Source organism: Meleagris gallopavo, chromosome 16, assembly GCF_000146605.3.
Source record: "Meleagris gallopavo isolate NT-WF06-2002-E0010 breed Aviagen turkey brand Nicholas breeding stock chromosome 16, Turkey_5.1, whole genome shotgun sequence".
NCBI lineage: Eukaryota > Metazoa > Chordata > Aves > Galliformes > Phasianidae > Meleagris > Meleagris gallopavo.
The window spans coordinates 6,735,398-6,745,571 of NC_015026.2; the positions used below are offsets into that span (position 1 = coordinate 6,735,398).

Below are 10,174 nucleotides of genomic sequence, written 5' to 3' on the forward strand. Positions count from 1 at the left end.
GAAATGAGTTGGTTCTAAAGGTTAGGAGCCGGCTTCAAGAAATTAATTATTTCGTCAGCTCGCTATAAATTAGATCTTTACAACGAAGTTTTGGAGGGTCGGTGCGAGATGGGTCGCGGTGGCACTTTGGGGCAGGTTGGCTCCTCACGTGCGCCCTGACCCCGCCACGTGGCGGCGTGTGACCCTAAAGGCTGCGTGAGCTTCAAAAAAAGAAAGAAAGAAAGAAAGAAGGAAAAATTTAAATACAAAAACATGAGCAGGTCTGTCTGCTTCCTTCACCTGCCCCTTTGTCATCGAGCCGTACCTGCGCCACGCGGTGCTTCGTGCCACCACCGCACTGCGAGACTCTGCCCTCTGGTTTGGCACCACGGCTCCCCATTTGGTGAGTGCGCTGCTGCTGCCAGCAATTAATTGGCGCAGCTCTCCCGCCGCTGCTCATTAGCATGCAGGGTGCGTGTGGGCGCTTCGATGCCTGCAGCATTGGCACGGGGCTGCTGGGTGCGGGAGTGCGGCGGGGTGCTGCAGGTTGTGGGGTGCTGCAGGTTGTGGGGTGCTGCAGCGTATGTGGTGCTGCAGGGTGCTGCTGCTCGTGCAGAGCCGTGCACCAAGGGTTGTTGCTCGGTGTCTCTTCCTCTCGCTGTGCTCCCATCGCTGCATCCCTGCTTCCATCGCGATGCTCCCAGTGCTCCGGTCTGGTGGGACCCCCGCAGCTACTATAGCTCATTGCCTTTATGCTGGGATTAGTTCTTTTCCTTCCCCATCCATAAGCATTTGGGATGAGTGTTTGGAGCGTGGGCTGCGCCGCGGTGCTGCGTCCCGGCAGCCGTACGGCTCGGCCGTGCCCCGGTGCCCCGCCTGCCCCTCGCCATGCTCACAGCACGCGAGCGAGCACACAGCCCTGAGGGCACACGGGATCCATCCTTCAAGTGCCAGGGACTCAGACCCAGCCTGAAAGGGGCTGCAGGGTCCGGCGGGGTGGCAGGCGCTGTCATTAGGATGCAGGTCCATCGCCATCTCCCTGGAGACCATGGGAACGGAGAGCTCGCGGTGCCGGTGCCTGGCAGCCGCGCTGGGAAGGGGCAGCTGTGCGTCGGCTCTGAGGGCGCCGATGAATTACTGCCCCTGTTCAGGCAGGAGCCTTTGTTCCCCGCGCATTGTCAGCAGAGAAATTGGAGAGAAAAGTAAAATTAATCAGGCGCAGCTCGAGATACGGGGAGACAATGAGCCGAGCGCGTACCGGGAGATCGCACCGCGCGGAGCATCCGCTCCGTTTTAAGTATTAGTAGCAATTTTTTTTTTGTCCTTGAACTAATTATCTACAAAAGCTCCTTTGAGCTGACACCGGGTATGAATTGCCGTGCTGGTGAGGCATTGTGATGGCGGTGATCCCGTATTTAATACGCGGGGCATTCCTGGGTAATCGCTGGCCCCTTTGTGCCGCTGAAGGAAGCCGTATGTTTCAGAGACATCCCGAAAGATCTCACAGCAACAACAAAACAGGGATTTCTGCTGCTGCTGAATGTGGCTGCCAATCACCCACGTCCCGCTGCCGGTGCTGTGTGGGTCACTGCGGGTCTGTTAGCGGAGGGGATGTGCCGGTTGATCTCGGCACACTCTGAAGTGCTAAGGGAACTGCTTTTCCTCCTCACGGCAGCTCCCTGTCCATTGCAGAGAACTGAGGAGCCTTCTGCCCCAGTTCCTGAGGTTCAGCTTGGGCGCAGTGTGCAGGGTTTTCTGTGTGGATTTTTCCTTGCTTTTTGGCTCGTTATACCCAGCCCTTTTGTGCACCAGATTAAAACTCATGGCCCATGACTTCCCAGGGTGTAGCACTGGGATTGGTAGGAATGGATTTCAATTCCTGTGGCCGAAGTCCATCCTGTCCCTGTCCCATGGTGCTGACCCCAGCAGCGTGCCCAGCCCCGCTCCACCCCTCCCAGCACAGGACAGGACCCGTTCCCATCTGCTCCCTTTGCTCTCTGCGTTCCCCATCTGACAGCCGACACAAAGCACAGCTCCATCTTGATTTAGTAAGTACCTGGAAATGTCATCAAAGACGTGATAATAAAATATCAGATGCAGGGAAATGACTAGCCAAAAGGCATTTAAAAAAGCGAAGAGTGTCCATGTAGTAGATTAAGACAGCCATTCCCATCCTGTGTATGTTCTCACTACCCATCCATTGCCTACATTTGATGTTTTATCACTTCCAAAGGCTCAGCTCGCCCAGCACACACCCTCAGTGCATGCACTGCTACTTACAGGGCAGACAGAGATGCTGATGGCAATAGCTACAGCTGAGTTCTGATGCTCAGAAGTCTCTCGGCAAATTAAAGCCCAGCCCCACACCCAGCGCAATAAGGACAGAGCCAGCTCAGCAGCACAGGGACGGATGTGTTAATGTTTTAATAGGCTGATCACCTCATAAATAATTTGCTCAGTTCTAGAGTAATTGACCCGGTCACAGAGGTAATAAAGGGCTTTCCCCTGGGTTCTTGTTCAAAGGCTCAGCAAACCCTTTCAGAGGGAGCCCTAAGTGCCTTTTAACAATATGTGTTTTATATGGTCACAGTCTGGTACCCTGCTAATTCAGCAGTCACTGCAAACACCATCAGTTCGGCTCCATGGATATTTCAATTAAATTAAAAAAAAAAAAAGGGGAACCAACAGCACCTTCAGCCCCAAGAGCTCTGTGCTGCAGTGCACGGGCACTGCCCTCCTGCAGCTCCACAACCACTGTGCAGCCCCTGGGCTGTGCCCCCACACCCCATTGCTACTGGCACTGGGCTTGGCTACGGCTGTGGGTCACTGTACTGCAGCAGTAGCAGGCAGATCCCAGGGCACAGCCTCACCCTCAGACCCCACACACCCATCCCATTCATTTCAATGCATTGAACACACAAAGTGGGCTCTTGTATGCTGGGGATTCCTTCTATGTGCTGTGGGTTCCTCTTAATTACTGAGTTTTCCCCTCCTCTGATGGGTTTTCCCCTTGTGTGCTGGCTATTCCTCGAGTGTACTGCACATTCCTGATGCATTCTTGCTGTTCTTCCTGCACCCTGGGTATTCCTATTGTGCACTGTGCCCTTCTCCTTGCTGGCACTGGGAGCTGCAGAGCCAAGCTGTGGCCCAAACCATCAGACACAAATGTAGTTGTGATGGAAAGTAAATTTAATATCCTTGCCCTTATTTTTGTAAATGAGTGTAACCGTCAGCTACAGAACAAATGACACCTAATTACTGATGGGGCAGCTCGTGCAGAAGCGCAGAGCTGGGAGGCGATCAGAGGGAAACACTGTCAGTGATGGGAAATGAACACGATGCTGGCTGTAGGGAGCTGTAATTACAGAGGACTGACACACTGTGAGCTGTTTATGGTAATGAAGCGGTGCATCAAATCAAATTAACCTTAGTTATTTAGCACAGAACGCACCGAGGACTTCTCTCAGTCGATGCCAAACCCAAACCCAGAGCGGTTGCCCTTTGGACCGACAGAGTCAGAAATTTGCTGGGGATGAAGGTGGAGGCAGTGGCTCTCATTTAGGATGTGTGCATGGCTGTGTGCAGGGTCCTGGGCGATGCAGGGCTGGGCAGGTTGCAGTGCCCTGCGCCCTGTGGGCATCCCCGTGTCCCCATGTCACCATGCACTGGGCAGAGCCGGAGCAGGTCAGCTGGAGGAACACTCACATCGAGATCCCTCCCCCTGACAGGTGAGTAACCTTTTGGATTAACCCAAATGCTTCATTAAAGATTAACGAGCTTCTAGCAAGGTCCCCCGCTGCAGGTTGTGCTGCATGGGGAGCGGGCACAGGGTGCAGCTCATCCCTGTGCACACTGCTGGGATGGACAAGGATGAAGGGACTGATGGAGTGGCTGCGTCCCAGCAGTGCCTGCAGGTTTCCACAGACCCGTTTCGCTGCTGACCATATTGCTATGAGCTGTGTTGGACCACTTGGCATTAGAAAAGATTTACTCGGCGCCCCTCTGCCTGCATGGGCCTCCAGGGGAGCCAAGCCCCTCCTCCAGGAAAAGGAATCCTGGGCAGAACTTCCCGTTGGTTGGAAAACGTGACCTGCATCTGCAGTGAAAGCTGTTCGTTCCTCTGTGTAACTCAAAGCTGTGCATACTGAGAAACCCGCCGCCAAATTGCCCTGAGCTGTATTTTTGCATCAGTCTGTGTTTATCTGGTTGGGTTTAGTTGGGACAGCAGGAGCAGCACATCCTGCTGTCTTTGAGCCCTGGTTCATAGTGCAGGGTGCGGGGCTTTCTGCTTATGGTACATTTTGCTTCTTTCTGTCACTATGAAAATGCCTCTCCAGTCCCAGTAGTTAATCTCTATTGTATGGGAAGAAAGAGAAGAGATTTTCTCTAATTCCTTTTAAATGGCCTCCAAATGAGGTCTCAAGCAAAGATGACTAACGACAGGCCTGATTAAACTAATTTGGAAGGTGAAACTCTGACAAGAGCCCTTCAAGCCCAGGTGTAGCCCTGGGGATGACACACTGCCATCCATGCTGCGGATCTCCTTTGCCGTGACATCTGAATTAAGGAAATTCATTGCTTTGTGGTTTTGGTTTGACCAGAAGATTTCCTTCTTCATTGAAAATATTTTGGTCTGTTTTCTGCAAACCTTTTACTTCGCACTGCCAGATACAGTCCCACCAATGGGATACTAAACCCCAGTTTGCTAGCAGTCAGCTCTGCATTTCCCATACCTCGCACCAAAGCACTCCCTCTGAACATGCCTTCACCTTCCAAGAACTGATAACATTAAAATACCCAAAGTGTAGAGATATGCAGACAAACTCAGTGTCCCATTCCTTCCCCACAGTACTGGCAGTGATTAATGTGACACCCATTCTTCTGTCCATCTCGCTTTTGTTTAATTATCACTGTTGCATTGTTTGTGTCTCTGGAGACCCGATCTGGTGGGATTGCCCTGATGGATTATGTATGAAATCCAGGTCAATGCGTCCAAGTATTACTGCTTCATAATTTGCTGCGCCGTAGAGGCCAATAGAGATGCCTTGTATTATTAATTATACCAATATATTTTCATGAGTAATGTGATTAATTAGGCTGTGTATATTACGGTTCCAGGCCTGTTCTGTTGTGTGTTTGTTCTTGGTTGGAGGTGGCTGGCTCAGAGAAGCTGCAAAATCTGCTCTGGGCAGAACTGCCCAGTGCCAGGCAGCATGCACAGCCCCAGCAGCACAGCAGCCCCAGGCCATGGGCAGTGCTGTGGTGGTGGTGCCACGATGGCAGTGCCAGCACTGAGTTGGCACAGAGCTGCACCAAGGGCACAGCTCTCAGGCTCCAGGCTCTGCTCTCAGTGTGGCACAGCTGAACTTCTCCCATCTCTTGTTTTCATATAGGTCCAAGAAGAGTCACCACCCTTTAAGTGCCACGAAGAGGCCTTCCACTCTCCGGTGCAAGAATTCAAACAGTAAGGCAGTGTTTTTTCTTACTGAGCAGTTGCTGCTGGGTTGCATTTTACTCCATCAATTTCTTTCCTTCCTGCTGTGTGTTTGATCACAGGGGTCTGTTTCTTTGCTTTTTGACATAGCTCTGCTCTGGCAGTCACACAAACAATTGTGTCTGGGATGGGTATTGTCCTGTCTGCTCGTGCTGAATTCCTTCCAGCAGTGCTTCAAGCTCCCGAGTTGCAGTTTTCCCACCCAGCTGCCCCGCAGAGTACTCCTCCCTGTCCCTGCGACCTCTCCTCGGCACCAGGATGCGCAAAGGGAGCTAACCCAGTGGTCAGTGCTGCGCTGTGCTGGGGCAATGCGGGCGCCCTGCCCTATGTTGGAGCGCTCTGCATGGGTCACAGTGAGGAGACCATCCCCATCCACATCCCCAGCCCTGCCTGGAGCTCAGCATGGAGGGAATCTTTCCTGGGATAACCTGAACAGTGCCGCGCCGGTCTGTGGCTGAGAGTCAGGAAGGATCCTTCTTGATTCTGCATTTAACTCACAGGATTCACCCCTCCTCTAGGACAAGCCCATCATTGATGGGCTTTAGAAACTCCGGTCACAGTCAAAATTAAATCAAAAAATGAACTATTACTCAAAGTGACTTGGAGTTGCCTGAGATCTATATGCTTTGGGCAGCTCGAGCTCCATTTGCTGGATACTTCAGAAGCCTCACCACAAGCACACCGTGACCGCCTGCAATTTCACACTGCTATAAGCTCGCTCTCATTGAGATTGGGGAGATGAAAAATGTCTTTATTAAGGGAAGTCACAGGTCCCTGATTGGCTGCTATGTATGTTTTAATGTGTGGGTGAGGGGTGAGGGGCTGGGAGTGGCATGGTGGTGCCTGAGCTCCTGAGAGCCTGGTGGGAGAACTCCAGATGAAGGATTTAGCTGTGGTTTTTTGGCTGCTTGGACTGTCTCGAGATGGTGGATGGCTCTTGCTTCAGGGCAGCATGGGGCTGTGCACCCTGGGACAGGCTGTGAGTGTGCATGCCTCCACCCGTGCGGTGCTGCAGGTCCTCGTTCTGCTGCCTTTAGCTGCCTATTTTGCTCCTTGACCGTAAACCTGTGGCAGACCCATTGCCATGTTTCCTCCTGCCCCCCTGCCCCAGGACTCACAGAGCTGCTCTGGAGGGAGCTCTCACCGTGCTCCTTGCAGATCCTGGTGGTACCTCCTGGGGAGTGGCTGTGCACAGACACCCCTACACGCACGTGTGCGTTGTGCTCTATCGGTGTGCTCCATTACATATTCCCTGTGCTCCTACCACTGAGGGTGCCCTGCTCACCTCCCCCCGTCATTGCCTGCATCCCAAGCAAGTCCCGCACGCTGCACACAGAGCCATGGGAGCAGCTGCTGCTTCCTGCTGCTCTTGTTTCCCCAGCGCACCCCTGTGGGTATCCACCCCATAATGATCTTTTATTCCCGCATTTGTGTCTTTACTCCAGGAATCAGGCACTGAACCTGGAGCGAAGTCAAGCACGGAGCCTCCTCCCAGCTCATCCAGCAACACGTTCACAAAAGGCCCTGTTATTATCCCCACATCCACACTCTCTAACCCTGTAATTAGATGCTTAGGCTATGATTGCCCCATTGTCCGCTGGATGGGTTTAATCATTCTTTCCTCCTACAGTGGCAATTTTGTCCCAATTAATTATTTCAGTTTGAACAGCAATAGCTGGTTGAGTTTAGAGAGAAATTAAAAGGGTAGAGCAGAATAATGAAGAGCGAACTAACAAGGGAAGGGCTGCAGACAAGGCTGCTGCTCCACGCTTTCCACCGAGGGCCGGAGCACCTCCTTGCCTGCACATGGCAGCAGGGCTGTGTGTTCATCCTCAGGTCCAGCAGAAGGTGCTGCTGCAGCCGTGGTGGCAGTGACAGCAGTGGTGGCTCCAAGGTGAGTGGCAGTGCAGGCAGAGCAAAGAGATGAGGGCAATGCCACAAATTAGGGTCAGCCTATGGCTATCGGTGGCAGATCCCTGAGGGGACAGTTCTACCGAGGCTGTGCTCCCTGCCCTCCTATCCTGTGCCCAAACCACCCATTCACTCTTGGCCTCACACAGTGGCAGAGCCCTGCACTCCCCAGCACTGCAGCATGTGTTTTGGTGGTTCTCAGTGGGATAGGTGCTTCCGTTCTCTGGGTGATTTGGGATTCAATTGAATTGGGTTAAAAAATATATATATATACAAATGTTAAGGTTATACAAGGTTTTGAGGGGAGAGGGGGAAAAGATTCATGCCTTTCAGGAGTTACAAAAATGCTGCCTGTGCAATTCATGTATAATTCAGTGAATTCCAGAGTAGTTTGAATATTTAAATTATGTATGATCAAAGCAATAAAGAAATCTGCTTTTCCTCACTCCGAGGAAAACTCCCAGACGCAATGCTCCCAAGCGGCCCCTCCCCAAAATGCAGCTTCTCGGCTCCATTGTGCCTCATTGCTGCAAACAAATCGAGTTTGTCTGGAAAAATGCAGTGCTGAGTGCAGCCACTGTACCCCAGCAGCTGTGCAGAGGTGGGCAGGTGGGGGCAGCCCCACAGCATCCCGACCCCACCTCATCTCTGTGTGTGACTCCCAGGTGCAGGGGAGGTTCCCCAACAAACTGAATGGGGAAAAAAGCAAAAGGGGGGGGAAAATGGACTGAATGCTGCCTCTGCCCTTCCCTCTGGCTGCTGTCCAGATGCTGTAAATTTTCATTGGTAATCTGTAATTTAATGATCTATTCCCAAGAGAAAATTAGTCAATTTACAAAAACAAAAACAAAAACAAAACCCAAAAATAAACAAACAAACAAAAAAACCCTGTTAATTTAAGCATAATGGTGGAAGAGCAGCGTGAGTGCTGCAGCCATCCTCAACCTCTGCTATTCCCTCTGCTTAGCCCTGCAGAGGGCAATTACAAGGCAGAATCTTAGTAATACTCTGAGGTCCATTTGAAATCTCCCAGTAAAGACTGCAGAGAGGTTCCTGGGGGCATGAAAAGCAATTTCCTCCTGGAACAGGAGGTGGTTCTGAGCTGGTACATGGCTCAGCTGAATGAAGGTGCTGAGACCTGGAGAGCAGGAGTGAGTCCTTGTTGTGTTGAGGACGGCAGTGGGCACACCCCAATGACGTGGGCACACCCCAATGACGTGGGCACACCCCAATGACGTGGGCACACCCCAATGATGTGGGGGCAGAGCCTGAGCAGTGTGGCAGAGGCCGTCCCCTCCACGGGTATTGAGATGGATGGCGGTGGTTTTGCTCATTAGAGCCTGTGGCAAAGGGTAGGTGCTGGAAGTCTCCGCTGTGGGGAAGAGCTGCAAGGGGAGCTCATTAACTTGAAAAATTGGGTCCAGAGGGCTCATTTGTCTGATATCAGTTCTGTGTTTTCTTTAGTAAAGTAGAAAATGAGGGAGGGGGATCTGAGCCACCCCTCAGTGACTGACTCTTTGATTTACCCCTTCCTGATCCATGCCCTCTCTTTCAAACAGCCTGCGGCACAGCTTGCTTTCCATAGTTTTAAGCCTGTCCATGTGAACATGGCCAGACCCTGCCATGTGTTCTCCTGGTACCGCACTGCTGTGCTTCCAAGGAACACATGGCCGTGCCCTTTGGTCAGGTGCTCATGGAGCAAGGTCCAGGCAGGACAGAGCAGGGCAGCTTTGGACTGCCGCAGGCCACCAGTTGCTGCTACCAGGGAGCCAAACCGTGTGCTGCATCCACACTGCAACCATGGCCACGCATACCACAAAGCAGGGCTCTGGTGCGCTCCTTGCAGCCCATGCACCCTGCGCCGGCCTGCCCCTGTGGCTCTGAATGCATTGGCAGCAGGGACCCCAGCCTGCTGGAACACGGCCGGCAGCAAAAGTGACAATTAATGACAGCTTGAACAGCAATCCTGCTAATTGCATCACACTATTAATAAGGCAGAGCTGTCAAAGCACAGCAACTGCTCGAGCGGAAGTCAGGCAGTGTCTGTGCCAGCCGTGGTCCCCAACCCTGCACGTGGCAGGCGTGGGGGAGGCATGGGAAGGTTGTGGGGCTCAGTGTTGCTGCTCCATGCATGGGCAGCTCCCAGTCCCCAGCAGCTGACAGCGGTGTAAGCGATGTTCTCTTTGCAGTCTTTCCCGTTAAATTAGAAGGGAAATCTATTTCCTGTTTTTAAAAGAAGGCGAGCGAAGTCAGTGTTAAATATAGATATATGGTATGTAAATGAATCTGACAACTGAGTGAATAAAAAATGAAGGTGTAAATTATTGAAGGGTGGGAGGAGATGGCGCATGCAAATAGCATTAATGTGGAAGGAGGCAGCTCTCTGAGCAGGGAACAGAGGTTTGGAAACTTAATTATTTCTTTTACGAAAAGGGCCACAGATTAAATAAAAGCCAACAGGACTGGCACGCGTTTATTTCAAAGGCCTTCCCTCCTGTCGTGTCACTTCATTCTCCTGCCTTTCTTTTATTATTTTGTTTGCCCGCTAATTAATGGGAGCGATCAACGGCTGCGGGATGCTTAAGCTTTAGCTAAAACGAGGCGAAATGAGCTTTGCCGGTACTGCAGGGATGGCCGCGGGGTTTTGATCCGAGGCACAGGGCGGTGCGCGATGCTGCAGGGATGCGCTGCTGCTGCGTTTATTTCCCCGTGCACACCAGAGCTGGCACCTGGGGAGGCTTCCTCAGGTGCACGTACCCTGTGTGCATCCCGCGTGCATCCCGCGTGCAT

General features: G+C 52.2%; 1 long non-coding RNA gene across 1 annotated transcript; it reads left to right on the plus strand.

Moving 5' to 3' along the window:
* Nucleotides 1-3,270: 3,270 nt before the first annotated feature.
* LOC116217242 lies at nucleotides 3,271-8,242 on the plus strand. Its single transcript, XR_004161498.1, has 3 exons — nucleotides 3,271-3,707; nucleotides 5,373-5,443; nucleotides 6,919-8,242. It is a non-coding gene; the product is annotated as an uncharacterized LOC116217242 (long non-coding RNA).
* Nucleotides 8,243-10,174: the final 1,932 nt, after the last annotated feature.